The sequence below is a fragment of the Rattus norvegicus genome, chromosome 2 (assembly GCF_036323735.1).
Source record: "Rattus norvegicus strain BN/NHsdMcwi chromosome 2, GRCr8, whole genome shotgun sequence".
In the NCBI taxonomy this organism is placed as follows: Eukaryota; Metazoa; Chordata; class Mammalia; order Rodentia; family Muridae; genus Rattus; species Rattus norvegicus.
Window position 1 is genome coordinate 47,471,916 of NC_086020.1, and position 27,978 is coordinate 47,499,893.

Consider the following 27,978-nt stretch of genomic DNA (forward strand, 5'->3'; position numbering starts at 1 on the left):
GTTAATTATGTGAGCATTAGGGCCTCCAGAAAGACGTTTACCACTACCATTATTCTTGTGCACTGTAGGTTAAATTGAATTGAACTGAAAGACGTCTCTTCAGAATATGATGCCCATCATGTTCAGAAGTTTCTGTAATGAGGAGAGGAAAAGGGGAAAAGAAAAGGAGTGGGGGAGGGAAGCAAGGGAGATCAAGAAAGGAAAAGACATATCAAGTAAGATCCCACCAAGAACAATTGCTCATGCCATGGGAAACACAACTCCACATGTGGGACATCCCGAGAGAGGCCAGGGGAAAGCAGTGGGAAGAGAACAAGATTGAAGGAAGAAGTAGAAAACAGAGGAGGCTCTGAAGTGAGGCCCAGGCTGTGGGGACTTTTCCAGTGTTTTTGGCAAAGATTGACATTCTTTAAGTGCACTGTTCCAATTTCATTTCTTGCTATCATTTCTCTAAATATGTGAGTGTTTATGGACAGCTAGGACCCCGAGTTTGGGAGCCAGGAGAGAAGTGGGTGAGGGTGGACTTGGGTGATGCACAGCCAATGAGAAAGGTCAGTGGTGGCATCCTTCAGACAGGTAGAAAATGGAGGGAACTGGTCCTAGAAGCTGTGCTATGGAGAGTCATCCCGAGCCCGGTAGAGGCTGCCTAAGGTTACCTAATGGCTTTCTTCCGTCTCTCCTTTGTGAATCATCCACCCTACCCTTTGGCGGTACACGTTTTGAGTCACTGCTGAATGCAGAGATCTCATTAGACCGGGAATTAAGGGCTATTAAAAATGATTTGCTGCTGGTCCCAGATTAAAGACAGCAGACCAATTTACCATTACAGTTGCCCTGGTCCAAAATAAAATGCAAATTGTCAATATGGAGCAGTTAGAGGGCAGCAGGGTGAGGTAGAGCGCACCTCCTCAGAGAGAGAGAATCCTCCAACGGAAATGGTCATCAGTCCAGGCTATGCATTCAGCGTGCAGATCCAAGTTCTCCTAATTCCCGTAAGGTCCAAAAGCATTGAGTCGGTTAATGGTCTTAAAGATGATGTATTTTTTAAATTATCCATTTCTTTTATGTTATATATTTTCTCTCTGTGTCTCTCTGTCTCTCTGTGTCTCTCTCTCTCTGGCTCTCTCTGGCTCTGTCTCTCTCTCTCTCTCTCTCTCTCTCTCACACACACACACACACACACACACACACACACACGCACACACAAATAACCTCAAAAAAAAAAAAAAACCAAGAACCTAGCAATTCCATGAACAGTGTGAGTTTTCAGGTGCTTTTAGAATCGTCTATCTCAGGAAGTGTTCCATTGGCTTCCATTTACAATGAATATGATATCACCCACTGTGCAGAGACAGTAAGACCCACTGATCTGTAACTGCAAAGACAGTTACATTGCATATCTGGAGTGATTACAGGTTATTAATTCCTCCGTTTGTGATAACTTAGCCATGCCTCCTAGAAATACTAAAACATGAGGATATCTTTTCAGGGACCTGATTCTCCCCCCACTCCCCACCCCCACCATACATTAATTGGACAGAGCAATGGGTTTCTTGTGACGTTTTCATACTTGTACCTCCCCCCTGCTTCATACAACACACACACACACACACACACACACACACACACACACACACACACACCCCACATGCAGGTCTCTTTCCAGGTCTAGGCTTGTCTTTGTTAGTCTATCTCATTTTGCTTAATGTGACCTCCTGTTGATCACTTTCCCATGGCCTCTTTACGGCTAACGATGACTCTCTTGTATAGATCCAGCCTTTGTCTGGTTACCCATTCGTGAGCTCAGAGGCAGATGCCATGCCTTGGCCATTGTGCTGTGATAAATGTGAAGTATGCACCCATCTCTGCTGAATATCGATCTCTTCCGGTATGAGGCAGGGAGACGTGAGCTGCATGTGAGTTCTAATTATAGGGGTTTTAGGGAACCAGAAGATTCAATTCTTGTGAGCTTTCTTCCCTCAAATATGATTATCATGTGCTCAGTGTATAAAACAGTTGGCTGTTACAGATTGGATGTTTTGTCCCAAGAAAATTAAAATGGGCCAATAAAAAAATCTGAGGATGTCAAGCTCAAGCAGTATTGGAAAATGTAAGACTTGCTGGTTTTCCCATGGCTACCACAGTAGCCTGGGTTCCTGTTGCTCTTTCCTTGCTTGCTTGCCTGAGTCCAAAAAACCATCTGTTTTTAAGCCCCAAATGGCTTCTTTATTCCTAGCTGTTTGTCTATCTGTGGAGAATGCTTCATGGTTTCTCCCAAGAGTTCTTATGGCTTTTGTAATCAGTGTCATTTGAGTCTCCAGAAATGGGAATCCTAGGTAGAGTGAATGCTTTCAACCCCTATTTGTAGACTGTGTCCAGAGTCCTGACAAGTCCAGAAAGAGATACTGGACTCTCAAACTTAAGGGGGAGCCTTCTGGTTCGTACTAGATCAAGGATTATACCTGATACAAAAGCAGAAATCTTTAAGGAAAGCCACGGATGTCAAGATAATAATAATACTATTTTTGCACACTCCCACTTGTTTGTTTATCTATTTTGGTTTTTCGAGACACGGTTTCTCTGTAGCCCTGGCTATCCTAGAACTCACTCAGTAGACCAGGCTGACCTCCAACCCACAGAATCCTGCCTGCCTCTGCCTCCCGAGTGCTGGGACTAAAGGCATGTGCCACCCTAAAGGTGTGTGCCATCGAGCCTGGCTCTGCTCTCACTCTTGTCACTGATATTTTCATCTTGTTTTTCACTGGGACACTTCCCCAGAAAAAACCATGACGGACAAGAAAAAATGTATAATTTCCCCCTGGGGTACAGTTTCTTTTCCTTGAAGGTTCTTTTCTGTCATTGATTGGCGAGCAATGGCGAGGTCTGTAGTGTTTAGTTTGACAGGACCTAGAATCACCCACGAGGCAAACCTCTGGCGTGTTTATGAGGAAGCTTCTAAACTGGGTTCATTGAAGTAGGAAGAGTGACCCTAGCTGTAAGCAGCACTGTTCCATGGGCTGTGGTTCAGGACTGAAAAGAGAAACGGAGCTGGGCACCTGAATTTATCTCATCTCCTCACTATGGGTGCAGCATGACCAGTTGTCAAACACTCCTGCCTCCATGACTTTGCTGACTAGACCCTTGGAAACCTTCCCTTTCTGGAGTCACTTTTAATCAGATATTCTGTCACAAGGGGAAACATAACTAACCTGAGGCCTATCTGAACCACACTGTTCTCAGAAGCAGGTTTCCCCAGGCCACTGATTTCCCGCGCCCAAGGATGTGGGGCCATTCTAGGAAGGTCCTTCAGTATGTTTGAGTGCTTTGATATTGAGTTGGCCTTTCCTTGAACACATCTTTGTTCTAGGAGAAAAGATCCACTGCTGTAATCTAAACCCACCACTAATGTTCTCTCGTACATGTAAAATTCTTGCTGTGTGTGTGCCCTCAGTTTATTTAGTAGAGTTAGGGCAACTGAAATTAGGCAAGTACAGAACAGTACATTCTGGATAACTTATTGATATCTTTCTACTCAACACCTCTTTCATTTAACTATAAATTTCTTCTAAAGAGTACAAAACAGCCACGTGCATAGTCTAGGTAGTCATACTAGAGTAATCAAAATTGTGATTTAAAATAAGGTCTGCAGCCTCAAAATTCTCTGCTCCAACTGTATATTAGCCACTAGTTAGTTGTGTGAATCCTTTCCTCCTCTGAGGTAACAAGTACAGACCTCCCCCCGCCCCCATAATGCTGATGTCATACAGAGTAGTAAAGGTAAACTGAGTTCTGCACATGCTCCTGGCAACACTCAGATGCCCCTTTGACAAGTCACTGGATATTATTTTTCTAGCTACCGGGAAACAAAGATATAGAAAATAGACATAACGTAGCAAGTGTGTGAGAAGCTATGGTACAATTACAAAATCGCAATGGGAAAGGACAGGGAAGAGCGGAAGTAAGGCCTAACATATGTTGGGATGCACACCTGCAATCCTAGCACTTGGTAGCTGGGGGAAAGGGACCAGGAGCTCAGGATCATTCTCGGCTACATAGGGTGCTTGAGGCTAACCTGGGGTATACAAGATCCATGTGGAGGGAAAAGAAAAAGTAAGATCAACTTGGAAGATGGCTCGGTTAGTAAAAGGATTGCCACCCAGGTGTGAGAACCTGAGTTCAGATCCTCCAAACCTGCACAAAAAGTCAGGCATGTTGATCTCGGAAAAGCAGAAACATGGATCCCCGGTGCTAAGTGGCCAGGTAGTCTTGCCTAATCAGTCAGCTCCATGTTTAAGAAAGGCCTGTCTCAAGAAAAAGAAAGTTGGAAAACTATAAGGGGCCCCTGACATCAAACTCTGGCCACTTATATATCTCTCTCTTCCTCACCCCACCCCACCCCACACACAGTATGGCCGTTTAAGTATTGTGTCTTTTAATCCAGATTTTAGGCAGTAAAATTAATTGAGAAGAAATAAAATTGTAAGAAATAAATTGTAAGTCAAAACAACAGTTGAAAGAAACAAGGATCAGGACTTTACAATGTGCCAAAGAAGGAAAGTTTCCAGGTAGGTTCTGAAAGGGTTTTTTTTACTGAGAATTCTCTGGATTTTGAGTGTGTATTACTTACCATAGGAAGCACTGTTGGTACCGTGGGTGAAGGGAAATTTCAGAATCAGGCTACCCAGAACTCCAGTCTCTCCCCAGTGCTGCAACCAGGGTCAGGTCCCTGTTAAAGACAGAAATTAAAGGAGATGCAGACTGGGAGCCTCAATGCTTGCTGGGGCTGGAGGAAGTGAACTGCAAAAGGCAGAGTTTATAACTGAGGATGTTTTCTTCTCTTGTTGACATCGGTGGTCGCCCACCTCTACATGTGCTATTCTGAAAACCTGACTTAGAACAAGCAGTGCTCAAGAAATGGCAAGAACCCCACAGTAAAATTCAGTCTCCTGACTGACTCACGCGCTAGACAAGCCTTAATGCAGCCATGCCTGGGTGGTTCTGGAAATTAGTATTCCACCCCTACAAATCTAAACCACTTGCTACTTGGACGGCACCTTGTGTTTTACAAAACACTTTATCCACAAAGGCAAGTTTAGATACATTGTTATAAGGACACTTTGTTATCCCCTTTATGGGGCAAGGAGCTGGATCTTGGCGGGTTGCTTTCTGTATAAGGTGTGGGGGAAAGAGGGACTTTCTCTATATAGAATAGCATGTTTGAATTTTTCAAAAAATCCTAGGCTTTAGCAAACTTCTTGAGAGTTTTCTTTCAGTTGCTGGGACAAGTGAACAAATTCAGGGGCAGAAGGAGAGCAAAAACAGTTTCAGCAAAGACAAGAAGACCATCTGCTGACCTTCCAACTTCATTGGGGACGTTAAGATTTAATGTCAGGAGCCTCTTGTTCTCACTGCAAATGTAATAGCTGCCTTGGCTGAGGTGCTGTCTCACACATACAGATCCCAGAACCTTAAATATATGTGAAAATATGTGACGACCGTGTGATTATTAAAAATGCAAATTCACCTGCAAGCTTCCCGAATTTGCAATAAACTCCGAGCCTTAGACATCCTCTCTCGAGATATAGATCACTTGTAGGACTCAGTCACACCACTACCACCACCACCCCCCACCCCACCCCATCCCAAGTTTCTTTTTCCACTTTCCTTTTTTACATTGAAGTGTTGGGAATCAGGTAGCCCAGGTGACCCAATCCCTTTGTTGACAAAGTGTCTGGGAAACAGCACCCCCCAGATAAAGATAGTTGGTGTGCTGGATGGTCGGTGGTTCTTCCTGCCTATTCTGAGTGGAGTGACTCAGCCATTCCACTTAAGTGGCATACTTTGTATCTTTCATCTTAAGAGTATAAATACTTCTTAAAAGTCCACATGGAGACAGAGGAAGAAAGGGAGCAAAGGAAGCATGGGGTGGGGCCTGCCCAAGGTCGCACTGGGCACCCATGGAAGCATGACATAGAACCCGATTCTCCTGCCTCCAATTCATTGTTCTCAGACCTCTCTTCCAGTGACTCGATAAGACATTTTCTTCTCTAATTTCATCATCAAAGAGCCTGGGTCTGAAAGACTTATAGTTTATGATAGCATCTTCCAAAATATGATCTCCTCTATCACTGGGGTCAATCAATTGGGTTAGTTTATTTTGGCAAAGTTGTGTGGACTTAGGCTCTGAGATTATATTGATCTGTAATTCCATAAAAACTAAGACAGGGTATTCATGACACAGACCTGACGGGAATGTTTTCCAGTTGAGCAATAACTAACCTTACAGATGAAGCTATTGGTGCCTCTTATCTCTAAGCGGGGCAAACCACTATGTGGAGAAGACAGCTAAACTGATACAAATGAAGCAATACTTGGTTTTGTTCTGAGTGCATGTGCTCATGTAATGAATTTATCAGTATTTACTTTGTTAATCTATCAATAATATATTTTTATTTGTTGTGTACATAATAACAAGTTTATTTACTATCATGGGCGGGCCCAAGCTCCTCTTCCTCATTTCCTGCCTCTGCCTCCATGACTTTTACAAAGTACTTAGTTAGACTCTTAAGAGGAACGATACAGGGGCTGGGGATTTAGCTCAGTGGTAGAGCGCTTACCTAGGAAGCGCAAGGCCCTGGGTTCGGTCCCCAGCTCCGGAAAAAAAAAAAAAAAAAAAGAGGAACGATACAAAGTATCTTATCTACACCGGATCAGGTCACCATTGGGTGGGAAGGCTCCCACAGAGACAAAGTGTGAAGTTAACTTCTGTTGGAGTCCACCGTCTGTCCAAATGATTGATCCCACATCTCTGGCTGTAAATAGCACGCGCGTGCTGTTGCTTTGCCTGGTAGTCTCTCTCCTGCACACACGACTTCCCTTCTGAATACCAACCTTGCTGGACCACCGTCATCACCTTTAGCTCGGCACCAGAAGAGTCTTGAATGGGTGTGTTACTGTTGCTGTTCTTGCTTTTGTCCTGTTTGTCCAGTTCCATGTACATGGCACTTGGATGTGTCACGCAATTCTCGGACCAGTCATCTTGTCTGCTGGCTTAGGTTGCTGAGCTAGCCTTGTTGCCACCACATTTTCCCAAGCCTTTCTCCCCCCCCCTCCTACTGGAAATCCGTTCTTATCAGTTGCCGGCTTCAAATTGTGCAGTGGCTCCTCATGTCCCAAAGTATAAAAGTTCACATTCTTTGGCACAGCACAGACGGCCCTCCCTCTGTGACCTACCCCTGCCCTCCTCCTGTGTTTCCAGCCACTCTGGCTCGTGACATGTGACAGCTAGTGAGGTATTGCAGCTTTCCAAATGGGTCGTGTCATCCCCTGGTTCTTGCCTTTGCATACCCTTCTTACTCTACTCAATCCAGATGTGTCTGACACATCACATCCAACCCCTACCCTAATGGGCATTCCTTGCACTAGACCTTCTGCAAGGACTGTGAGGTTTCTATTTCTGCTACCTTAGCCCAGTACATAGGACAAGAAGAGTGCCCAAGAATGGTGGGGTCAAGCAGTCTGTTTGATCTCACACAGTCTAAGTCCAGGACACTAACTCTTCAGTGTGGTAGTGGGTAAGCTTTCTTGACAGAAAGGTGTGGCCTCTTAGTATGCTTTTTACCATTTTTATTATTAGAACTCCACAGCCAGACAACCTATGCAGAGCCAGGGATTCTGGCCAAACAGCTGTACTGATGTTCCTAGACCTATCAGCAGCCGTGGGCAGGGCAGGTCAACATGTTCCATTCCCCACCCACCTGCAGGCCCAGTGGCTGCTTGTGTCTCAGCTGGCTTAAGTCCTTTCCCAGCGGGACCATGTAGACACTTTCCCTTCAATTCTTTTCATTTTCAAACTCTTTCTCAATAAGACACTTAAGTGTTGCCACACCCCGTGAGCCTAGATGCTCCTAGCCTCTCTTGGAGAATGAAGTTGTTCAGCGCTGACTTGAGAAGGAACAGAATTAGACACCGGGCCTTTCGAAGCCCTCAGAGTGCTGTTATCGTGGGCGTGGCCTGTGGGATGGGCGAATGCAGCAGCGACCAAGGATTTGGGTGTCCCTGAAAGCTGGGATCGTCATGAAATTATCAGGAATATAATGTAATGAGGGGAAATTTTCAGCAAAGGCTTTGAAGGCAGCTCTCTCAGAACGCATGGTCAGAGCATGAAACCAGTCCTCCCAGCAATGGGCACTTCCCCACATTAAGTTCCAGTGGCCGAGACTGGGGGTGTTTCTGGTGACTCACTGAAGCTGCTGGTGGATCTTTCAGGCTCGCTTTCTATCTGCCTCATTTCTTGTTTTTTACTTGTGAACTGGTGTGGAGAGAAGATTAAACAATACTAGAGCTGTAGATATAAGAAAGGGAATTATGTTTACTATCGTTACTATTATTTTTGTTTCTCCGTGTAGCCCTAGCTGTCTCGGAACAAACTTCTGAAACCAGGCTGGCCTCAAACTCAGAGAACCATCTGCCTCTGCCTCTGCCTCTGCCTCTGCCTCTGCCTCTGCCTCTGCCTCTGCCTCTGCCTCTGCCTCTGCCTCTGCCTCTGCCTCTGCCCTCTGGTCTCTGGCCTCTGTTCTCTGTTCTCCGTTCTCTGGCCTCTGCCTCTGCCTCTGCCTCTGTTCTCTGGCCTCTGCCTCTGCCTCTGCCTCTGGCCTCTGGCCTCTGGCCTCTGGCCTCTGGCCTCTGTTCTCCGTTCTCTGGCCTCTGCCTCTGCCTCTGTTCTCTGGCCTCTGCCTCTGCCTCTGCCTCTGCCTCTGCCTCTGCCTCTGCCTCTGCCTCTGCCTCTGCCTCTGCCTCTGCCTCTGCCTCTGCCTCTGCCTCTGCTTCTGCCTCTGCCCCCTCAGTGCTGGGATTAAAGATGTGTGCCACCACCACCGGGCCAAAAGGATTGCATAGGTAGGCTGGATCAGAGATTATTGGTTCCCTGGGAGTAAAACCCGTACTGCTACCGCTCAATCAGTGACCTCCCAGCACTCCCAGTGTCTGCTTTTGAGCAGCCCCTCGATGACCTCTGAGATGTACAACCAGATGACCTCCCATGCTGCTGCTGTTCGAACTTTGACTGGATATCTTTCCTGGTAGAAGGAAAAGGGAGGAAGGTGTTGGTGGGTGGATGTTTTGTTGTTGTTGTTTTGAAACTTGTGAGTACATGTGTAATGCTCATTAGTGACCCTCCGAGGATTCAAACAGACTTTAATCAGTTCTGGAGCTAACAGTCGCCTGAACTGTTCTGTGCCCAACAAAGCACAGGCTGAGTCACTAAATCCAATAATGAGCAAGATGTCTAAGTTCCATCAGCTCCAGTGTAGCTTCTGTTCGTTTTGTGAACTGCTCCAACAACGCCTGTCCTCTAGTCACTTATTTGTTGAGGGAGTGAACTTGTAAGTAAATAAGTGAAATTAAATAAACAAATGACATTACATTGCTAATTTATTCTGCTAGAGCAAGTCCACGCAGGAGCCTCTGAAGTCTGCCTCTGATCTTTTCTCAGACACATTGTTTCCAAGTATTGAAAACACTGGAGCACCAAGGCACATTTGTTTGCATTGAAAATAATTTATGTCTTCCAAATCGTGGGAGAAATTCCTCAAAGGGGCAGGGCACACTTCATATATCGTACCTAAGGGCATATTATTGAAGAAAACACTCACCTTGCGACTTTATAAGACTACTTGTTTATTCTCTTAGATTAGTCTCATTTGTCCCTCCTCCCCCAGTACTTAAAGCCTCTTAACTTCCCAGCCACTGTCTCAGCTCATTTTTCTCTTGTCCACATCAATCTGGACAATGTGATAGGACTGGAAGGCAAGCTCCTAAGAGGTAGGCCCATGACAGCACCTTGCTGAAGAGAAGACCGTGTCCAGCGCAGGTTAGAAAGTCAGTGTGTGATTGGCTTCAGGAGAAAGAGTCTACCTCGTGCACAATGTTTCTTACAGCATCAGTGTTCAGGAGAGCAGGGTTGATTCCACCTGTGACGTGGCTGACAGCAAATGCTCCTGCTTCTCACTTCCAGTCTCCCCCAGGATCTCCCAGCTGGAATCTTCTTTATCTGGTGAGGTTTCTGCCTGGTCCAAGGCATACGTCACAGGCTTGGATTGGGGAACACAGAAGACCTACCCAGCATTACTTATGCAGGGGTCCTGGCTGTTGGGCTTGTTCTCATTTCTGCTCGAGACCATTGTTTATTTACCATATAGCTGTATCATAACCCATCTGGGTGCTACCTACTGGCTGCTAATGCTTGCTTATGGGGCATGCACAAAACTCTTTTTTTCTCATGTGTTCTAGTTGAGGGCAACAGTTCATAAACACAGGAATAACACACAGAGGCCAAAGGGTGTGAAATTAGTAAGATAAGTCGCATGGAGAAGACTGAATCTAGGGTGACAAAGGTCTCAGTGGCTGAAGGACATGGTTCTCGATAGAGAGACCATTGGAATGGACCTGACTTAAGGTGAGATAGTGAGACGGAACCAAGATGTGGAGCACACACCAGCCTGAAGGGCAGGCACTCCTGCAGCATTAAAATAACAAGATTGGTCAAGTCTGAGATGTTAGAGGAGAGGAAAGAGAAGAGCCTTAATATGGAGGGATTTGGGCCTAGACTGATGTGGAGGCCCTTTGTGGGATTGTAAACAGAGGAGTAGCATGAGCTGGCACGTGTACTAAAAGGATACCTGGGTCTCTTTGTGGTGCTGTAGCCTACAGGAAGAAGACTAGAACATACTGGAGAGGGTTGTATGGTGTAGACCAGAGAAGTCATGATCATGGTACTTTCAAGACAGAAAAGTCCACACGTGACCTCATGCTATAGCTTGAGAGAAAGAAGAATGAAGACATTTTTGAGATTTGGGAGGACCTAGGCAAGTAGGAAATCAAGTTGCTAGGAGACTCAACTAGTTTCTTTAATTGGCTGTACCTGTGAGACACCAGTGGGGAGAGATGGACTGGGTATCTCAGGGTCTGGGAAGCAGTAGAAGGAGGAGGAGTCAGGAGAGAGGGCTCAGGAACAAGCTTTGGATGCCACCACAGAAGAGGTAAGCAAAAGGACAGCCAGTGAAGCCAGGGGAAGCCCAGTCCCCGGTTTAAGGTGGAGGAAGGCCCTGTGGGAGAGAAGATAGAGGCAAGCGCTCTCTGATTCCTCAAGCAGCAGCACCATAGCCTTGACTGATGCAGGGAGGGAGGGGAAATACAAAATGGAAACAAATGCTTTATCACTTTCAATATGTTTGCACATTTGGCTATCCACCGTGAATGCAGACGAAGCCGAGTCGTGGAATATAAATACTCCGATCTTAGTTTTCATCGAATTATGCGACCTTCCCAGTTGATTTAGAAGAATACCATGTAACAGTCTCCCCTTCTTAATGGAAAGACGTTAAACCAGCTAAAACTTTTCCCTATCTGTGTTAAGCTACGAGGGATGTATCGAGAGAACTTGTTGTAGTGAGTGGGTTACGAGCCGTTAGCTTCGTGAACTCTGCCCAATTAGTTTTTAATCACCCGATGTATTTGGTTTCTTGTTTTGTTCCATTCGTGAACTTTTAGAAGTCAAGATCTGCTTTATTCTGTATGTAGAAAGAGTTTCTGCTGTATGTTTGAACTGTATGTATTTAAAAAATATAGCTTCAGAATTCAGCTATAGCTCACGGCGTAGAAAGAGACCCTGCTCCTCATTTAAAAGTTGGAGAAGACCACTTTAGAAGGGGGTCTTTTGCATGGCCTTGCCAGTGTCAGAGCTACTGCTCTGTGAATTGCCTGTTTTGTCTCAGTAGCTTTGGGGTCAGCAGGTGATCTTCTTTGCTATTAAAATTCGGACGGTGAGTTACAGTCTGAACTTTTTTTTCCCCAGTCACGGCTTTGTAATGTCTGATTCTGTTCCATTAATAACCCCCGCTAACGGGGTGCACTTGGGAGGGATGGTAATGTTTGCTGCTTAACCTTAGGATTCTACAGTTTGTTTCAAAGTGGCCGGTTCAGTTGTGGCCCTGAAAAAAATAATCTTTACTTATTCACAAAACTTGAAGCTTAGATTCATGAAATGCTTGATCCAGCTAAAAATGGTAAGTTTTTTTTTTCCCCACAAATAGAAAAGGGAGAATTCATTAGAAATATCTTAGCATCCTTTACATATACTAAAAATGACTGTCATTTCAGCTTAGAATGCCTCAGAAACACTAGACCATTAGAATGGCTGTTAACCTAAGTTTGTATGTGTTTTGTGATAACTAAAATTTCTAAAGCAAACTTAAATCCAATGTAAATTTTTGCAGTGTGCTCTGCTCTTGGTTGTGTAATCTCAGATCAAATGGAAGTCCTTTTGACTTTTTTCCTTTTTTTAAAATTTTTTCTTTCTTTCTTTTTTGTTGTTGTTGTTGTTGTTTGTTTTTTGCATGTGGTGTGTGTCAGTTAGTACTCTAGTGTTCTCTTGCTGTGAAGAGACACCATGATCACGGGTTTAACCGGGGCGTGCTCACAGTGCAGAGGTTTAGTCCCTATCATCCTGGCGGGGAGCTCGCAGGCAGACATGGTACTGGAGGAGTAACTAGGGTACTCCATCCGAGCTGCATACAGCAAGAAGAGAGAGACTCTGGGCTTGGCGTGAACCCTCAAAGACCACCCTAGTATTGTACTTCCTCCAACAGGCCACACCCCTAATCCTTTAAAATTTAAATTCCTCTCTGATGATCGTGCCTTCAAGTCTGTGAGCCTATTGGAGCCCTTATTCAGACCACCACAGCCTGCTTTCTGTGCAGTTCTTTTTTTTTAGGTGGCATCACAGTGATGCAAACACAGTGATACATGAGATCTAGGGAAATGCGTCTAGATCTCACTTTAGAGGTTTTCAGACTACTGCTTCATTTGTTGCATTCAGAGTTACTGGCCGCTAGAGCCAATAGGAATGTTTCTATGCCGCTCACGTTTGCAGTGGTCTGAAAACCTAGCACATGTGCTCTGTGTAATGTGTGCTTGCTGTCTGCTGGTGCTGGCATCTGGTACAGTAGTGCAGTTAAAGAATGAGATCTCCTCCTCTGTATCGACCACTGAAAGGTTCTTTCTTCGTGCTCCATAGAAAATGCCATGACCAAAAGGCTCTCTAAAGCTGTTGAAAAGTACCATAGAGAACCAGGGTTTCTGCGTCTAAAATCTCTAATGAGAAGATGCCACAGCCCACCTGAGACCTTTGAACTCAAGTCACCTTGATTCAAGTTCAGTAACACACCAGTAGGAAGCAAAATTAGTCTCATCAATTGTGATCTTAAGAAATATGGCCCCAAATAAGGAAGCTGGTTTTGGAAGGGAAAAAGCAATGCTGACTATCACTTTGGTGAAAATCCCCAGAAAATTTTAACACGAAGAAAGCTTGCCTCTTCTAAATATTTATACTTCCGTGCCAACTAGTAACTTTTCCTATACTCTCATTTTCTCATCCAGGTTTTTAAAAGACGTGTCATAGAAAATTCCAAGCATTGATAAAAGTTGAGAGAATAGAATCAAAGCCCCACATATCCATCACCCAGTCAACAGCACATAGCTTTCTTTAATCCCTATTCCTAGGTACTCCTGACCCCACACTGGTTTGTTTTTAAGCTTACCCAAGATCTTAACATTTCATCCATGTGATTCAGAATGGAGAATAGGTGATCCTCAATCCATCCTCGAGCTCGATGCTGTGACAATGACAGTCACAGATAAGCAAATAATTAAAAAAAAACTGTTTTAAAATGAACAAAGCCTATACAAGGGGTTGTTTAGCCCTGAAGATTGCATCACTTCAGCAGGAATTCAATTACTAAATCTTCCCTTGCTGGCCTCTCAGCGTCAGATACTAGCTGTAGGTATGCCAAGGCGTGCATAAGGAGGCTTGTTCTTGAGCACAGTTTGCGTACTGAACGTGAGACGTAACATACCATCCAACTCAAGTCATGAATGCGCTCTCTCTCTCTCTCTCTCTCTCTCTCTCTCTCTCTCTGTCTCTCTCTCTCTCTCTCTCTCTCTCTCTCTCTCTCTCTGTCTCTCTCTCTCCCTCCCTCCCTCTTTTGAAATCACTTCATGTTATATTTATGCTTGAATACATTTGTAAGACATCATCCTATATAAGGAAATATATGGGACCGGTGCTCTCAGCCACTTCTGGATGGACAACCTGAAGTGTTGCTGCTACAGAGAAAGCGTTCATTGATTCCGAGTGTTTTTTTTTTTTTTTTAAGTTCTTTTGTTGTCTAATTGGAAAGCTGGTAAAATACTATCATTTTCCAGATAAAGTTCTTGGCAAGATTTCTCTCTTTCAAACCCCCTAGGACAAGCCACAGCTCCGTGAAAACATGAGTCAAATACATTACAAGTTTCCCAGGGAGAATCAACATCTTTTCCAGCTGTTTGGATAGTTTGTCTAACATCTGACCAAAGCCCTCATCTCTGAATATTGTTCTGGCTTTTACACTTCGACTTTGATTTGTTCAATATTATCATTTAAAAGCTGAGCCAATAGCTTGAATCCTGACTCAAAGACTTTTAACTCTTATCATCTATAACAATAATAATTTTTTTAAACCAAAAGAAACCAAAAAGTCAGACCATTACCTTAGGCAGTTCTCTTGAACAATGTAAAAAAAAAACCAAAAACCAAAACAAAACAAAAAAAAGAACCTCTCTGAATTCCTTCAAACCTCCCATCCCTCACCCCTAGGTAATTTTTCCTATTGTTAATAAAGTGAAACATCTCTCAACTATAACATCATAAAGAATTAAACTTGTTTTGATCAATTAGTTTCAGGTTTCCTATTTTAAATGTCTCCTAGCACCGGCCAGTTTGTTTAATTTATTCACAAGGAATGTATTTGCGATCATTCCAATTAATTTCTTGTCTGTTTTGTCTGGCATCTGTGTGAAACTAGTTATAATAGCTTTAAAGTTTGGCAAGCCGTACAGTAAACTGCCCAAGGTGGGATGGAAAATTTTCAGGGCCCAATTAACAAGCCAGCTTGTTCCCCAGCCTATCTACACGAGATCATCTGTTGCCTGCAGTTGTCTCTATAACCGTTAGGAACGTTTGATGAGTGAGTTCAGGGGGAGAAGGTGAGACGGAACAACTGTGTCACTAAGAATGGGTTTCATGGGTGAAGACAAGATATCAGTAAATAATGTCTTTCTAGTCCCCTCCTTCCTCATCTTCCCATCCCCCCACCTTAGCTACAAAGCATGGGGTGGGGAAAGTGGGAACAAGTAGGCATTAAGAAGCCTGCAGGGAGGGCTGGAGAAGTGGCTCACTGACTGCTCTTCCAGAGGTTCTGAGTTCAATTCCCAGCAACCACATGGTGGCTCACAACCATCTGTCATAGGATCCAGTGCCCTCTTCTGAAGACAGCAACAGTGTACTCATATACATAAAATAAGTAAGTAAATCTTTTTAGAAAAATAAGAAAAAGAAAAAGAAAGCCTGCAGTGAGAGGTGACCTTAAACTAGTGGTAGGTCATTTCTGTTTTCCCAGCACATTTGAGACACTGGATTCAGTCCTCAGAATGAGAGAAGGGAAAAAGGCGGGTAGGGCTGAAACTATATTCAAAGTATTATTCAAACACAAAACAAAGCAACTATCTTCTCATGCACCCACCTGAAATGGGCAAAGTGGCCGTGTGATAACCTAATTAAGATAACCCAGCTACAACCAGCACTCATTTACTTCTCTTTTTTTTTTTTTTTTTTTGTCTGGGAGCTGGGGACCGAACCCAGGGCCTTGCGCTTCCTAGGCAAGCGCTCTACCACTGAGCTAAATCCCCAACCCTCACTCATTTACTTCTAACAGTTATTTTTGTCTCGATTGATTATCATTCACCTTTTTTTACTAGAAAACAGAAACTTGAGATTTTCTGTGGCCACATTTGCTGTCATGTGCAGAGAGTTTCCTTTCAAACTTCACCCATTGCTGTTGCTTGGAAAGCGTGGACCACATTCATCCTTGAGCGTACACTTCACCATTAAGACATGTTTTCCCTCGGGTATGCTCCTGTAAGAAGTGTACATTTCATCTCAATTTAAGTATTTTAAATGACCCAGCCTGTGTTACCAATGAAGAGCTTTAGCCGTGTCGTTTTCATGATCGAAACAAGGACAAAAAAGTTTCTAGAACTTCTGCACCCTGGAATAGTCTAAGCACTTGAGGATTGTGAGCAGTGGACAGAATTCAGAGATCAGCATCCTATTACATATTTATACTGGTTTTTATTAAGATAGTTCTACTTCAGGCAGAAATGTGTGTGTGTGTGTGTGTGTGTGTGTGTGTGTGTGTGTGTGTGTGTGTGTAGACATGTAGTTTGTTTTTGGTTTTGTTTTGTTTTGTTTTTTACTGGAAATACAGACCAACTTGTTCTTATCTGTTTAGATAACTTTCTGATTCATCAGTGTATGTACCTAAATTAATTAATCTTACCCTTTGTTCACACTACATTTTGCTCTTGGCAAATTCGCCGAGCTGACTGTTGCTGTCACATGTTTTTAATTTTTGAGGGAAAAAAAAAAGCCATCTCTCTAGGATAGACACGGAAAGAAAAACCAAGTGCAGAGAGCTCACAGTCACAGTAAGCGGAGAGAGAGAGTAGCTGACGCTTTGCCATGAATAGTTACCAAAAACCTATGATACTATTTGGCCCCGTCTCCTTAGCTGGGGAATTCAGATTACTGCGTACCTAATGGCGCTTTTGTAAATACTTCAGCGTTTAAAAAAAAAAAATATATGCGGTGGTGGAGAAAGCGGGCCTGACTTGTAAACACATAGTTAAGGCACCACAACATGCGCAGAGACTTTTAAAAGCATGAAGTGTACTAGATTAATAAGAAAGGGAGCATTAAAGTGCTCCGTGTCCAAAGTAAGCCAGCTCTCCCACAAACCAGTCTCCTCCAGATCCTTGGGGCTCTGGTGATGGGTAGGACTCAGCCACATTCGTGAATCATTTGTCTTCCTGCTGCTCCCATAGTAAACTTGAAATTGCGTGTCTAATTTGACAAGGTAATGTGTGTGTTTGATTTGACTGTGAATCACACTGTCCTACTTTAAGCTATCTTAGTGAACTTGGTCTCAATGAAGATCTTTTTTTTTTTTTTAATATTTCAAGGCTGTTTTGAGGTTTTAGCCTTCAGCCTCCCTCCCAACCCCCCAAAGTTCAAAACTACTAGGTGTTTTAGATTTCTGTGTTTTCGTGTGTTGGGCCTTAGATTATTATAAAAGGACAAGGAATATAGAGAGGAAAGGGCCAGGCATGGCACATTTTGCTGAATATGGTACTGACTGCTTGCAATGTGAGCTTTTCAGGCAGATACATCGTGCAGTGCTGCATATATGAGATCAGTGTGTCTAACTGTTCCCTACACCAAAGAGGCAGCAACTAAATCCAGGACCTCAGTCTGTTGTCCCAGTCACCGCTCCGGTCTTTCACTGTCTCATCACACCCAATCTCCGTGGCTTGTTTTGTTCTCTGTTTGTTTGTTGTTTGTTTTTGTAGTGCTGGAGAAGCAAGGCCTTCCATGCTAGTCCAGGGCGCCACCACTGAGCTATGTCTGCAGCTACAAGATCCTTAAAAACACTGTCACACTGGCTATCAGCAGTCACTCCTCTTTTCTCCCTTCCTCCACCCCTGAAATCCAGCTCTTCCTAGCCCCAGCCACTGCTTTATACAGGATCCTATCTTTAGCTCAGATTTAGAAGCTACTTGCTGGTCCTCTCAGCATCTCATTCTTTGGCCTTCTATTTCTTTCTCATCATTATCCAGGCCCCATTCCTATTTTTCTCCACGTTCACGGCTTCTTTGACACCCTACTCAAGTGCCTGTGGGACATTAGCAGGGCCCTGGCACTCGACGTTGGAGGCATGGGCTTCAGTCCGTTTGTGCTCACTCTTGTCTACTTGCTTTAATTTTCTTTAGGCAACGACACTGCGTGCCACCAACTAGTTGTGTGCGTCATTCTCATATGGTGCCCAGTTATTCAATTTTACCAAGTCCAACACAGCCATAGATCGTGAAGCCATCCCTTTTCTTCTCATCCCTGTGGCCAACAGCTGCCATCTACTTTTCTCCTGTCCCTTTAAATGACCTTCTCATTTAATAATCCTATGGGGTCCTTGTCGTCATTAGACGGAATAGTTGGAGAGCAAAGACACAATTTGAATGATAAATTTACTAAGCTGGCCTAAGCTTCAGTTCAATAAAAGTGGGAATATTCTTGGCATTAAAACATAAATAACTTGAAATTGTCTTAAACATTGACTGTTAAGTAATATTTCCTATCATATTGAAGACTTTTACGCACATTTTAAATAGAATTGCCATCGATAAATTGATTTCCATTTTCCCAGGACAGCGTTTACGGACCTCTTTATTAGTATTTCTAAATCTGCACGGCACTGTTTCGTGGCAGTGTTCTGTGACTGGAGCAGAACTCAGTAAGCCAGTATCTGGTTGGTGCACGCTCAGGCTCTTCCCAGCCTTTCATTATTATAGCAAAGCATTCTTTTCTTTTTCTTCTTTTTTTTCCTTCCATCTTTATTAAATTGGGTATTTCTTATTTACATTTCAATTGTTATTCCCTTTCCAGGTTTCCAGGCCAACATCCCCCTAATCCCTCCCCCTCCCCTTCTCTATGTGTGTTCCCCTCCCCATCCTCCCCCCATTACCGCCCTCCCCCCAACAGTCTAGTTCACTGGGGGTTCAGTCTTAGCAGGACCCAGGGCTTCCCCTTCCACTGGTGATCTTACTAGGATATTCATTGCTACCTATGAGGTCAGAGTCCAGGGTCAGTCCATGTATAGTCTTTAGGTAGTGGTTTAGTCCCTGGAGGCTCTGGTTGCTTGGCATTGTTGTACATATGGGGTCTCGAGCCCCTTCAAGCTCTTTCGGTCCTTTCTCTGATTCCCTCAACGGGGGTCCTGTTCTCAGTTCAGTGGTCTGCTGCTGGCATTTGCCTCTGTATTTGCTGTATTCTGGCTGTGTCTCTCGGGAGAGATCTACATCTGGTTCTTGTCAGCCTGCACTTCTTTGCTTCATCCATCTTACCTAGTTTGGTGGCTGTATATGTATGGGCCACATGTGGGGCAGGCTCTGAATGGGAACTCCTTCAGCCTCTATTCTACACTTTGCCTCCCTATCCCCTCCCAAGGATATTCTTGTTCCCCTTTTAAAGAAGGACTGAAGCATTTGCATTTTGGTCATCCTTCTTGAGATTCATGTGTTCTGTGCATTTAGGGTAATTCAAGCATTTGGGCTAATATCCACTTATCAATGAGTGCATACCATGTGTGTTATTCTGTGATTGGGTTACCTCACTCAGGATGAAATTTTCCAGTTCCCTCCATTTGCCTACTAATTTCATAAAAGTCATTGTTTTTGATAGCTGAGTAGTATTCCTTTGTGTAGATGTACCACATTTTCTGTATCTATTCCTCTGTTGAAGGGGAATGTCCAATTTTCTGAGGAACCTTCAGACTGATGTCTAGAATGGTTGTATCAGTCTCCAATCCCATCAACAATGGAGGAGTGTTCCTCTTTCTCCACATCCTCGCCATTCTGACTGGTGTGAAGTGGAATCTCAGGGTTGTTTTGATTTGCATTTCCCTTATGACTAAAGATGTTGAACATTTCTTTAGGTGTTTCTCAGCCATTGGGCATTCCTCAGCTGTGAATTCTTTGTTTAGCACTGAACCCCATTTTTTAATAGGTTTATTTGTTTCCCTGCGGTCTAACTTCTTGAGTTCTTTGTATATTTTGGATATAAGGCCTCTATCTGTTGTAGGATTGGTAAAGATCTTTTCCCAATCTGTTGGTTGCCGTTTTGTCCTAACCACAGTGTCCTTTGCCTTACAGAAGCTTTGCAGTTTTATGAGATCCCATTTGTCGATTCTTGATCTTAGAGCATAAGCCATTGGTGTTTTGTTCAGGAAATTTTCTCCAGTGCCCATATGTTCGAGATTCTTCCCCACTTTTTCTTCTATTAGTTTGAGTGTATCTGGTTTGATGTGGAGGTCCTTGATCCACTTGGACTTAAGCTTTGTTCAGGGTGATAAGAATGGATTGATCTGCATTCTTCTACATGCTGACCTCCAGTTGAACCAGCACCATTTGCTGAAAATGCTATTTTTTTTCCATTGGATGGTTTTGGCTCCTCTGTCAAAAATCAAGTGACCATAGGTGTGTGGGTTCATTTCTGGGTCTTCAATTCTATTCCACTAGTCTATCTGTCTGTCTCCGTACCAATACCATACAGTTTTTATCACTATTGCTCTGTAATACTGCTTGAGTTCAGGGATAATGATTTCCTCCGGTAGTCCTTTTATTGTTGAGGATAGTTTTAGCTATCCTGGGTTTTTTGTTATTCCAGATGAATTTGCAAATTGTTCTGTCTAACTTTCTGAAGAATTGGATTGGTATTTTGATGGGGATTGCATTGAATCTGTAGATCGCTTTTGGTAAAATGGCCATTTTTACTATATTAATCCTGCCAATCCATGAGCATGGGAGATCTTTCTATCTTGTGAGATCTTCTTCAATTTCTTTCTTCAGAGGCTTGAAGTTCTTATCATACATATCTTTCACTTGCTTGGTTTAAGTCACACCGAGGTATTTTATATTATTTGGGATTATTATGAAGGATGTCGTTTCCCTAATTTCTTTCTCGGCTTGTTTCTCTTTTGTGTAGAGGAAGGCTACTGATTTATTTGAGTTAATTTTATACCCAGCCACTTTGCTGAAGGTGTTTATCAGGTTTAGTAGTTCTCTGGTGGAACTTTTGGGATCACTTAAATATACAATCATATCATCTGCAAATAGTGATTTTTTGACTTCTTCCTTTCCGATCTGTATCCCCTTGACCTCCTTTTGTTGTCTGATTGCTCTGGCTAGGACTTCAAGAACTATATTGAATAAGTAGGGAGAGAGTGGGCAGCCTTGTTAAGTCCCTGATTTTAGTGGGATTGTAGCAAAGCGTTTTATTTATGGTTTTTGCTTTTGACTGTCTATTTTCTGAAGAGCATTACTGCATGTTAAATGCGAGAAGTATTGTCTAGAACCTTTAAACTAGTTTGCCCAAAAGTTATCGTAGGGTTAATATCAGTTTATGGCCCTGTCCTGACAGAATATGAATTTGCCTTTGTTCTCCACAATGATCATTAGTGTACTTTTGGATTGTTTTTAAACAGCTACACAGATGAATAATGTCCGTCCAGCTGTTCTAATTTTAGACAAATTTCCAAATTGTTAGGTTATCCAGTTGCCAAACCCACAATAGATGAGAGGCAGGAAATTGGAGGAAGGAAGATGACTTGCTATAGTCAGATCCATTGGCAGTAGTGTGAGGTATGGGCAGACAGAGCAACAGTGAGGACAGACACCAGAACACCCAAAAAACTAGAATCCCAAAATGCACAGTGCATGGTCCATTGAATTCAAGTACTGTCAGCCCACCACTGCTCTGAGCTCTAAGGATTTCACTGTATTTCAGTGCAATGAGCCATCTCAGCGTTCTGAAGTCTACTATGGTGGCAGAACTCAGGTTCACGACTTGTAAAACTTCCATTTTCGATCAAAAATATCATAAATAAGTGTTATCGCCTTAACTGTTGTTTAATTTCCTTAAGTGCTAGATAAAATATTTATGTGATAATACAAGATACTTCCCAAGGAATCTTCAAGGTCTGGGCAAAATGGCTGCTAGAAGACATGGTGTCTAGCTTTCAATGTTAAGTCACTATAGTGTGTGAAAACAGGATTATTTGTCTCCTCTAGCTTGGAGAATAAGTTGCATGTGCAGAAACAGGTTTCTAAAATGTAGGATTTCCTTTTTCTGGCAAGAATTTGCTCATCAAATGTTTTGCAAACTATTAGGCCTCAAAGGGATGTTGGTTATCAATAAATAACAGCTCCTACATTTTACAGAGAAGACGAGCAATGCTTTCTTCAATGTAACAGGGTGATGTTCATAACAGGCTCCATAGCGTGAACATGTCAGATCAGAATTCAGTGACTGCTGCACAAAGAGTGTCTGCGTCCTTAAGAAAAAGGACTGGCGCAAGGCCCTGGGTTCGGTCCCCAGCTCCGAAAAAAAGAACCAAAAAAAAAAAAAAAAAAAAAGAAAAAGGACTGACTAACCCTGAGAATGCCAGCTATGCCCACAGCCATGCTGGTCCTGGCTTATGGATGTGTCTCAAACCAGCAGGGGTGAGTCGTCGATGGGGCCCTGGGTTCATTTCTCAGTGAAGAGGAGCAAAATGCCTTTTGCAATCTTTCTCAACGGCAAACCTCTTTCCAAAAGGAAAGCACAAATAAGGAATGAGTTTACTGTGCAATGTTAGGTGGTGTCAGTGAAGATCCTTTTCTAAAGAGAATCTTCGATAAAGGGATGGCAACTGAATTCAGCTCCTGCCAGGTCCCACTTGCTGAAGAGGTAGGTCCCTGTGGTCACCACCAGGCTCACTGGGACAGAGGCTTAACCTTCCGTGCTTTTCCCAAATGTGGTGAGAAGCAGGCTCGAATAGCTGCCACCTCTCATCTACAAACTCAGGGAAGAAAAGCAGTCCCTGGCCTTACATCTAGGGAATCTAGGAGCATTAAAAAAAAAAAAAAAAAAAAGACAAATTTCTGCTGGAGAAGAACTGACCATCTATTTCCAGGAGCCATGATAATCAATTATTGAGGATATGAACTGTTCAAGCTACATTTTAAAGTTCGTTTTATATCCCTCAGTTTTCATTCCGTATGAATTTATTTTCCATGAAATTCATAAATTGGATGAGAAAACAAAGTGAAACTTCTCCTCTGTTGTCAAAAGACTCTATGATTTTTAGTGCTGGTTCCTATGGGGAAATGCTATTTTTCACCCAAAAGCAGTCTAACTTCAGTTCTTCAGTTCTGGAATAAGGGTTTCAAGATGTATTTTTACCATGCCAAAGTCTGAAGGGAAAAAAAAAAAAAGCCTTGGAAAACCAAAACCTTAATGTGGAAATCTGACAGGCACGCTCTGATCTCCTTTCTTGGAGATCACATGTCTCTCTCATTTGAGAGAGAGAAAGATATGCTAATCAGTTGTCACTTTCCACTGTCGGGTTCATTTCCATCCTTCATTACCTGTTTGGGTTTTAAAAATCTTTTCATTCTTAATTTTTTTTTTATCTATTCATTTATTTTTCAGTCTGTGTTGTAGGAAGCACTCCTGTGTCTCTTTAAGACGGGCTCTCGATACTGGAGTCACAAAGGCCACACAGTAGTGGCTGTCCAGATGCATGTAGGGTTGCATTGGGTTGCGTGGTTTATTCAAATTACGTCATTTCACCCTCTAGAGGATCCAAGTTCCCACTGCTTAGTAGAGGGGGGAAAAAACGTTTCTAGGCCTCACGTGGTTTGGTTTTGACTTATTTTGATAACTCCTTTTTAACTACTTTATTGCTTCCTCCCTATGGATATCCATAGGGTAGTGTCTTCATCACTTAAAGTGTACCCTAAGACTTTTCATGCATCCTCTAGGCCCAGGTCCAATGCAAATGAGCCCATAATAAAGGATGAAGTCTATCACATCACTTAAGTTGAACAACACCCTCAATTATTTCTCACTACCTTTGATGGGGGCGGGCAACATGCATACACTTGACATATACTTCTGGTCGACCCTTGCATGAGGACAATAAACAAATGTTTAGGTTTTGATTTTTTTTTTTTTTTTTTACAAGCTGATTCAGATACACTTCCAGATGAAACTTACTTCTCGTACACTGACAACACACTCTCGTGTGGTTCTAATTATAGACCCTGGGCTCACTTCCAGCTCTCGAGATCATTCTCATGGAAGATTCTATAGCCATGAGTATGACGTTTTCAGTGAGCTTGGTAACATAGAGTTCCGGATGCAGTTTGCTGTTGTTAATGGTAACTATATAAATTATAGTTGCTCCAGAAGCATCCAACAGTACACATGACATCATAGCTGTTTGCTTGTTTGCTTGCTTGTTCTGAGGCAAGACCTTGCTGTTTAACCTAATCAGATCTCAAAACTTTCCATCTACCTATCTCATCTTCACCTCCCAGCTCCTGAGGTTCCAGGAAAACACCACTGCGCCAAGTTATACCATACCATTTAAATTATGGATCTGTGATTTCCACCCGTTTGCTAGAACAAATTATGTAAACATGTTACAGAATAGTTTGCTAATGCCTGTCAAAAATACAATACTTTTCCATTTTCTCTAGAGATAGACTTGAAGAAATACATCAAACTTTATGCAGAGAGGTGTCTATTGAAATGTTGCTGACATAGTAACAACTCATGAAAAACCTAAATATCTCTCAGTAGGGAACATTAACTGTATTACCTCTGTGCAATAGAATACCATGCAACTCCAGAGAGAGAGAGAGAGAGAGAGAGAGAGAGAGAGAGAGAGAGAGGTTAGTTTCTATATATTGCTGTTAAAACATGTATAAGATAAAAATCAAAACCAGTGAACAAGTTGCAGAAGTCTGCATGGTAGTTGTTGAGTCTATTTTTCTGACAATGTACACGATAAGTTACTGTATACAATTGCCGTCTCTCCAGACAAAGGTTTGGATTTCTGGAGGAAGTGGATGAGAGCACTGAGGGGTATTTTACAGGGTGGGTCTTGGCGGATAGATAATCATGTGGTATTTATCTTCTGCCTCATGGCTTTCTCTACTGTTGCGTTTTCCAGCCTAGTACATGTTTTTCCTCCTGCTTAAAAAGCCATTTGCCCTTCAACCATGTGGTTAGCAGAACTGGACTCTTTTTTTTTTTTTTACCTCATTTTCATTTTTATACATCACAGCTAGCAAGAGATTTAAATCTCCAGAGTCAGAAACTTTTTGAACGCCAACCTGATACCACAGGGGAAAATTCCACATCCTGACCTCATTTGATAGTGTAAGACACAGGTGCTCTGACATTGTTATAGAAAATCACCTCGCGGCTGTGCGCCAAGTGTGGGTAAAATACAAATGAACGTGGGTTTAGATTTGGGTCTCATCCTCAGCTCTCTCATTATTCACGTGTTTCAAAATTCTAAACTCTCTGGAATCTGAAAAAACTTAAGGCACAAGCATTTGTGGGCAAAAGATTATTTTAAAATATAACAAGCAATGAAACAGATTTATCCTCATCATTTTTTAAATTTTATGATCATATTTCATTATTTTGTTTTACAATCATATTCTTTATCCTAAAATTGACTTCCAAGGTCTGTGACCATACTTATTAATGTTTGTACTTGCCCAAGCAGAAACTGAAAAAATTTTTTAAATTTTTATCTTAAATAGGACTGTGTTTCTTGGTATTTTCCAGTCTTTGACCTAGAAAATAAGCAATGAGCAAATACCTAAAACCCCAAAATTTTACCCCGTGGCAAACCCACAAATTACAAGGGGAAAGGTGATTTGGTAGTTAGGCTATGGAACTTAGGAATATTATTAGAACACATTTACCCTATTAGCCCTTTTTGTATATTCATTCACAGGTAATGAGAAATTGAGATGCAAATTGGGAGCCAAGGTGTTGGCTCCCAAAAGCAAGGAACGCATTTCTGGATGATGCATGGAGAGAATGACTTTGGGTGCTTGAGTAACAAGGCCACCCTTGCCTGCATTCCTAACATCATCCCTTAACTGTGCTATCCAGGATACCCACAAGAGTATATCAAATGTCAGAACAATTAATCTAGAGTCATAAGAGAAAGACAGCTATCTTTGAAAATTAAAAAGGGAAAGAAATGAACTGGTTAGTGGGCTCAGTGAGTGAGACAACTGCCACCATGCCCCATCACCTGAGTTCAGTCCTTGGGACCCACGTGATGTAAGGAGAGAACTCTCTCCTGCAAGTTGTCCTCTGACCTTCAAAAGTGGGCTGTGACACTCGCATGTGGGTGCATACCCTCCCCCTCCTTATACACACTAAACGTAATAAAAATTTAAAGGTGATAATTCAAAAAAGAAAGAAAAACATGGGAGATAATCATTTCTAGAGTTCTTAAACTAGTGTATGATCAACCCAAGATCTAAAACTCCACTTTGGAAGTGGAGTTCTAGCTACATATTAATGCACAGGTCTATAAGGCTAACAGAATCTAACATAATTTCACATTTCATTCTTAACTTTGAAGCAGAAACCCTGAATGCATTTGTCTTAGTGAGAGTTTCACTGCTGTGAACAGACACCATGACCAAGGCAACTCTTAAAAGGACAACATTTAGTTGAGGCGGGTTCAGTCCATTATCATCAAGGCAGGAACATGGCAGCATTCAAGCAGGCATTGTACAAGCAGAGCTGAGACTTCTACATCTTGTTCCAAAGGAAGCCAGGACCAGACTGTCATCTCCCACATGTCTAGGAAGAAGGTCTCAAAGCCCACCCTGACAGTAACCCACTTACTCCAACAAGGCCATACCTATGCCAACAAGGCTACACCTCCTGATAATGCCACTCCGTGGGTGAAGCACATTGAAGCCACCACAGCATTAAAGCTTAACACTCCTACATATTACGTTGCCTAAATAGCTTTACAAATCGAGGCTAGAGCATTGTGATGGACCAGAGAACATATTGTATCTCCATATTAATTGTTACTCCTTTTTCATTTCATAAATGCTGAAAATGTAACCACAGAATCATAGAGTCGTTCTCACCTTCTCGTGGCTATTGTCAGGTTTCAGTTATAAACAAACCAGAGAAAAGGCTCTTCTGCCTTTCCCTCCTTCCCTTGCCCTGCCTTGTCATATTACCATACACCTTATCCACCCGTGACACTGGTCACAGCCACAATTACTTTAAATTTTGTGCAGCAAATAATCTAGTGAGGGTTTATCTCCTTATATTCTCTTCTTCGAAACGTCATATTATTAGGGGGCTGGAGAGATGCCCCCGCAGTTAAGAGCACATATTGCTCTTGCAGAAGCCTCGGGTTCAGTCCCCAGCATCCTCATGGTTGCTCACAATCATCTGTAACTTCAACTCTAGGGCATCCACAGCTCTCTTCTGACCTCCACAGGCACCAGAGTTATGTGCAGTGCACACATGCACACACAAGCAAAGCATTGAGACTCATAAAATAAGATAAATTAATCCTTTTTTAAAAAATTAAGTAACAATATTTGAAAAGGAGTATTGAATCGTTGAACTCGGTTAATTTTATTAAATACTAGGCTTGCTTTATGTACTGAAATTTTATACATGCAATTTATAGTGAGTTCCCCTACTCAGTAACACTAACACCTTACATTTATACTCATACACATGTATAGTTTCTGACTGTTTCCAAGACGCCCGTATTACCTTCCTTAATTTCTATGAGGTAGATAGAACGTCTTCTACTTCACAGAGAAACAAGCTCAGAGAAGTTGAGTGGGTAACTCTCAGGGGATTGCTGAACCTTGTACTTGGCACACAGAAGGCCCCAATCAAAGTGCAGCTTTCCCTTCTATACCACAGCTGTATCTCCTGGTAATGAAGAGTTCAGAATGCACATAAATATTTATAAACATTATGTCATCGTTCTGAACTAGTGGCTCTTACTGTTTTGACTTCTTTATGGCGGTGGAACAGTGCAGCGCTGCAGAGCGTCGCAGAGGCTCACTCCCCAGCAGTTTTATATTCCCTCAGCTTGAAAAGCTCCCTCTTTTTTGCTAGCAACAGCATTCTTATGTAACAACAAATAAAGAACATTTTCCTACTTGTCATCTAATAAAACAGGTTCCAGGATTAGTTGTTCTTGTCACGTGCTTAAGTCCACCTTGCGACCCTTGCCACAGTTCCCTTTCTTCCGATGTCAGGAGAGCTTGATGCTGTTTCACGTTCGAATGTTTCCCATTTAGCACCTATATAATATAAATAAAGTAATAAAACACTCACTGGCAAGGTAACGGAGTTTCGTCTTCCTTCATGTTTAAAAACATGTAGGGATCATTTCATGTCTTAAACAAAAATTGCAGTAGAATTAA

General features: G+C 42.6%; 1 protein-coding gene and 1 long non-coding RNA gene across 7 annotated transcripts in view; one reads left to right on the forward strand and one right to left on the reverse strand.

Moving 5' to 3' along the window:
* The window catches only part of Arl15 (ADP-ribosylation factor like GTPase 15), a 384,290-nt gene that overhangs the window by 300,539 nt on the left and 55,773 nt on the right, over positions 1-27,978 (forward strand). The window lies entirely within an intron of this gene.
* Positions 847-27,978, reverse strand: part of LOC120100716 (uncharacterized) — a 33,385-nt gene continuing 6,253 nt past the window's right edge. The window contains exons 3-5 of the long non-coding RNA XR_005500666.2: positions 27,712-27,855; positions 4,628-4,726; positions 847-983 (exon numbers count right to left, since the gene is read on the reverse strand). This is a non-coding gene — a long non-coding RNA (uncharacterized LOC120100716). The remainder of the gene's footprint in view (positions 984-4,627; positions 4,727-27,711; positions 27,856-27,978) is intronic.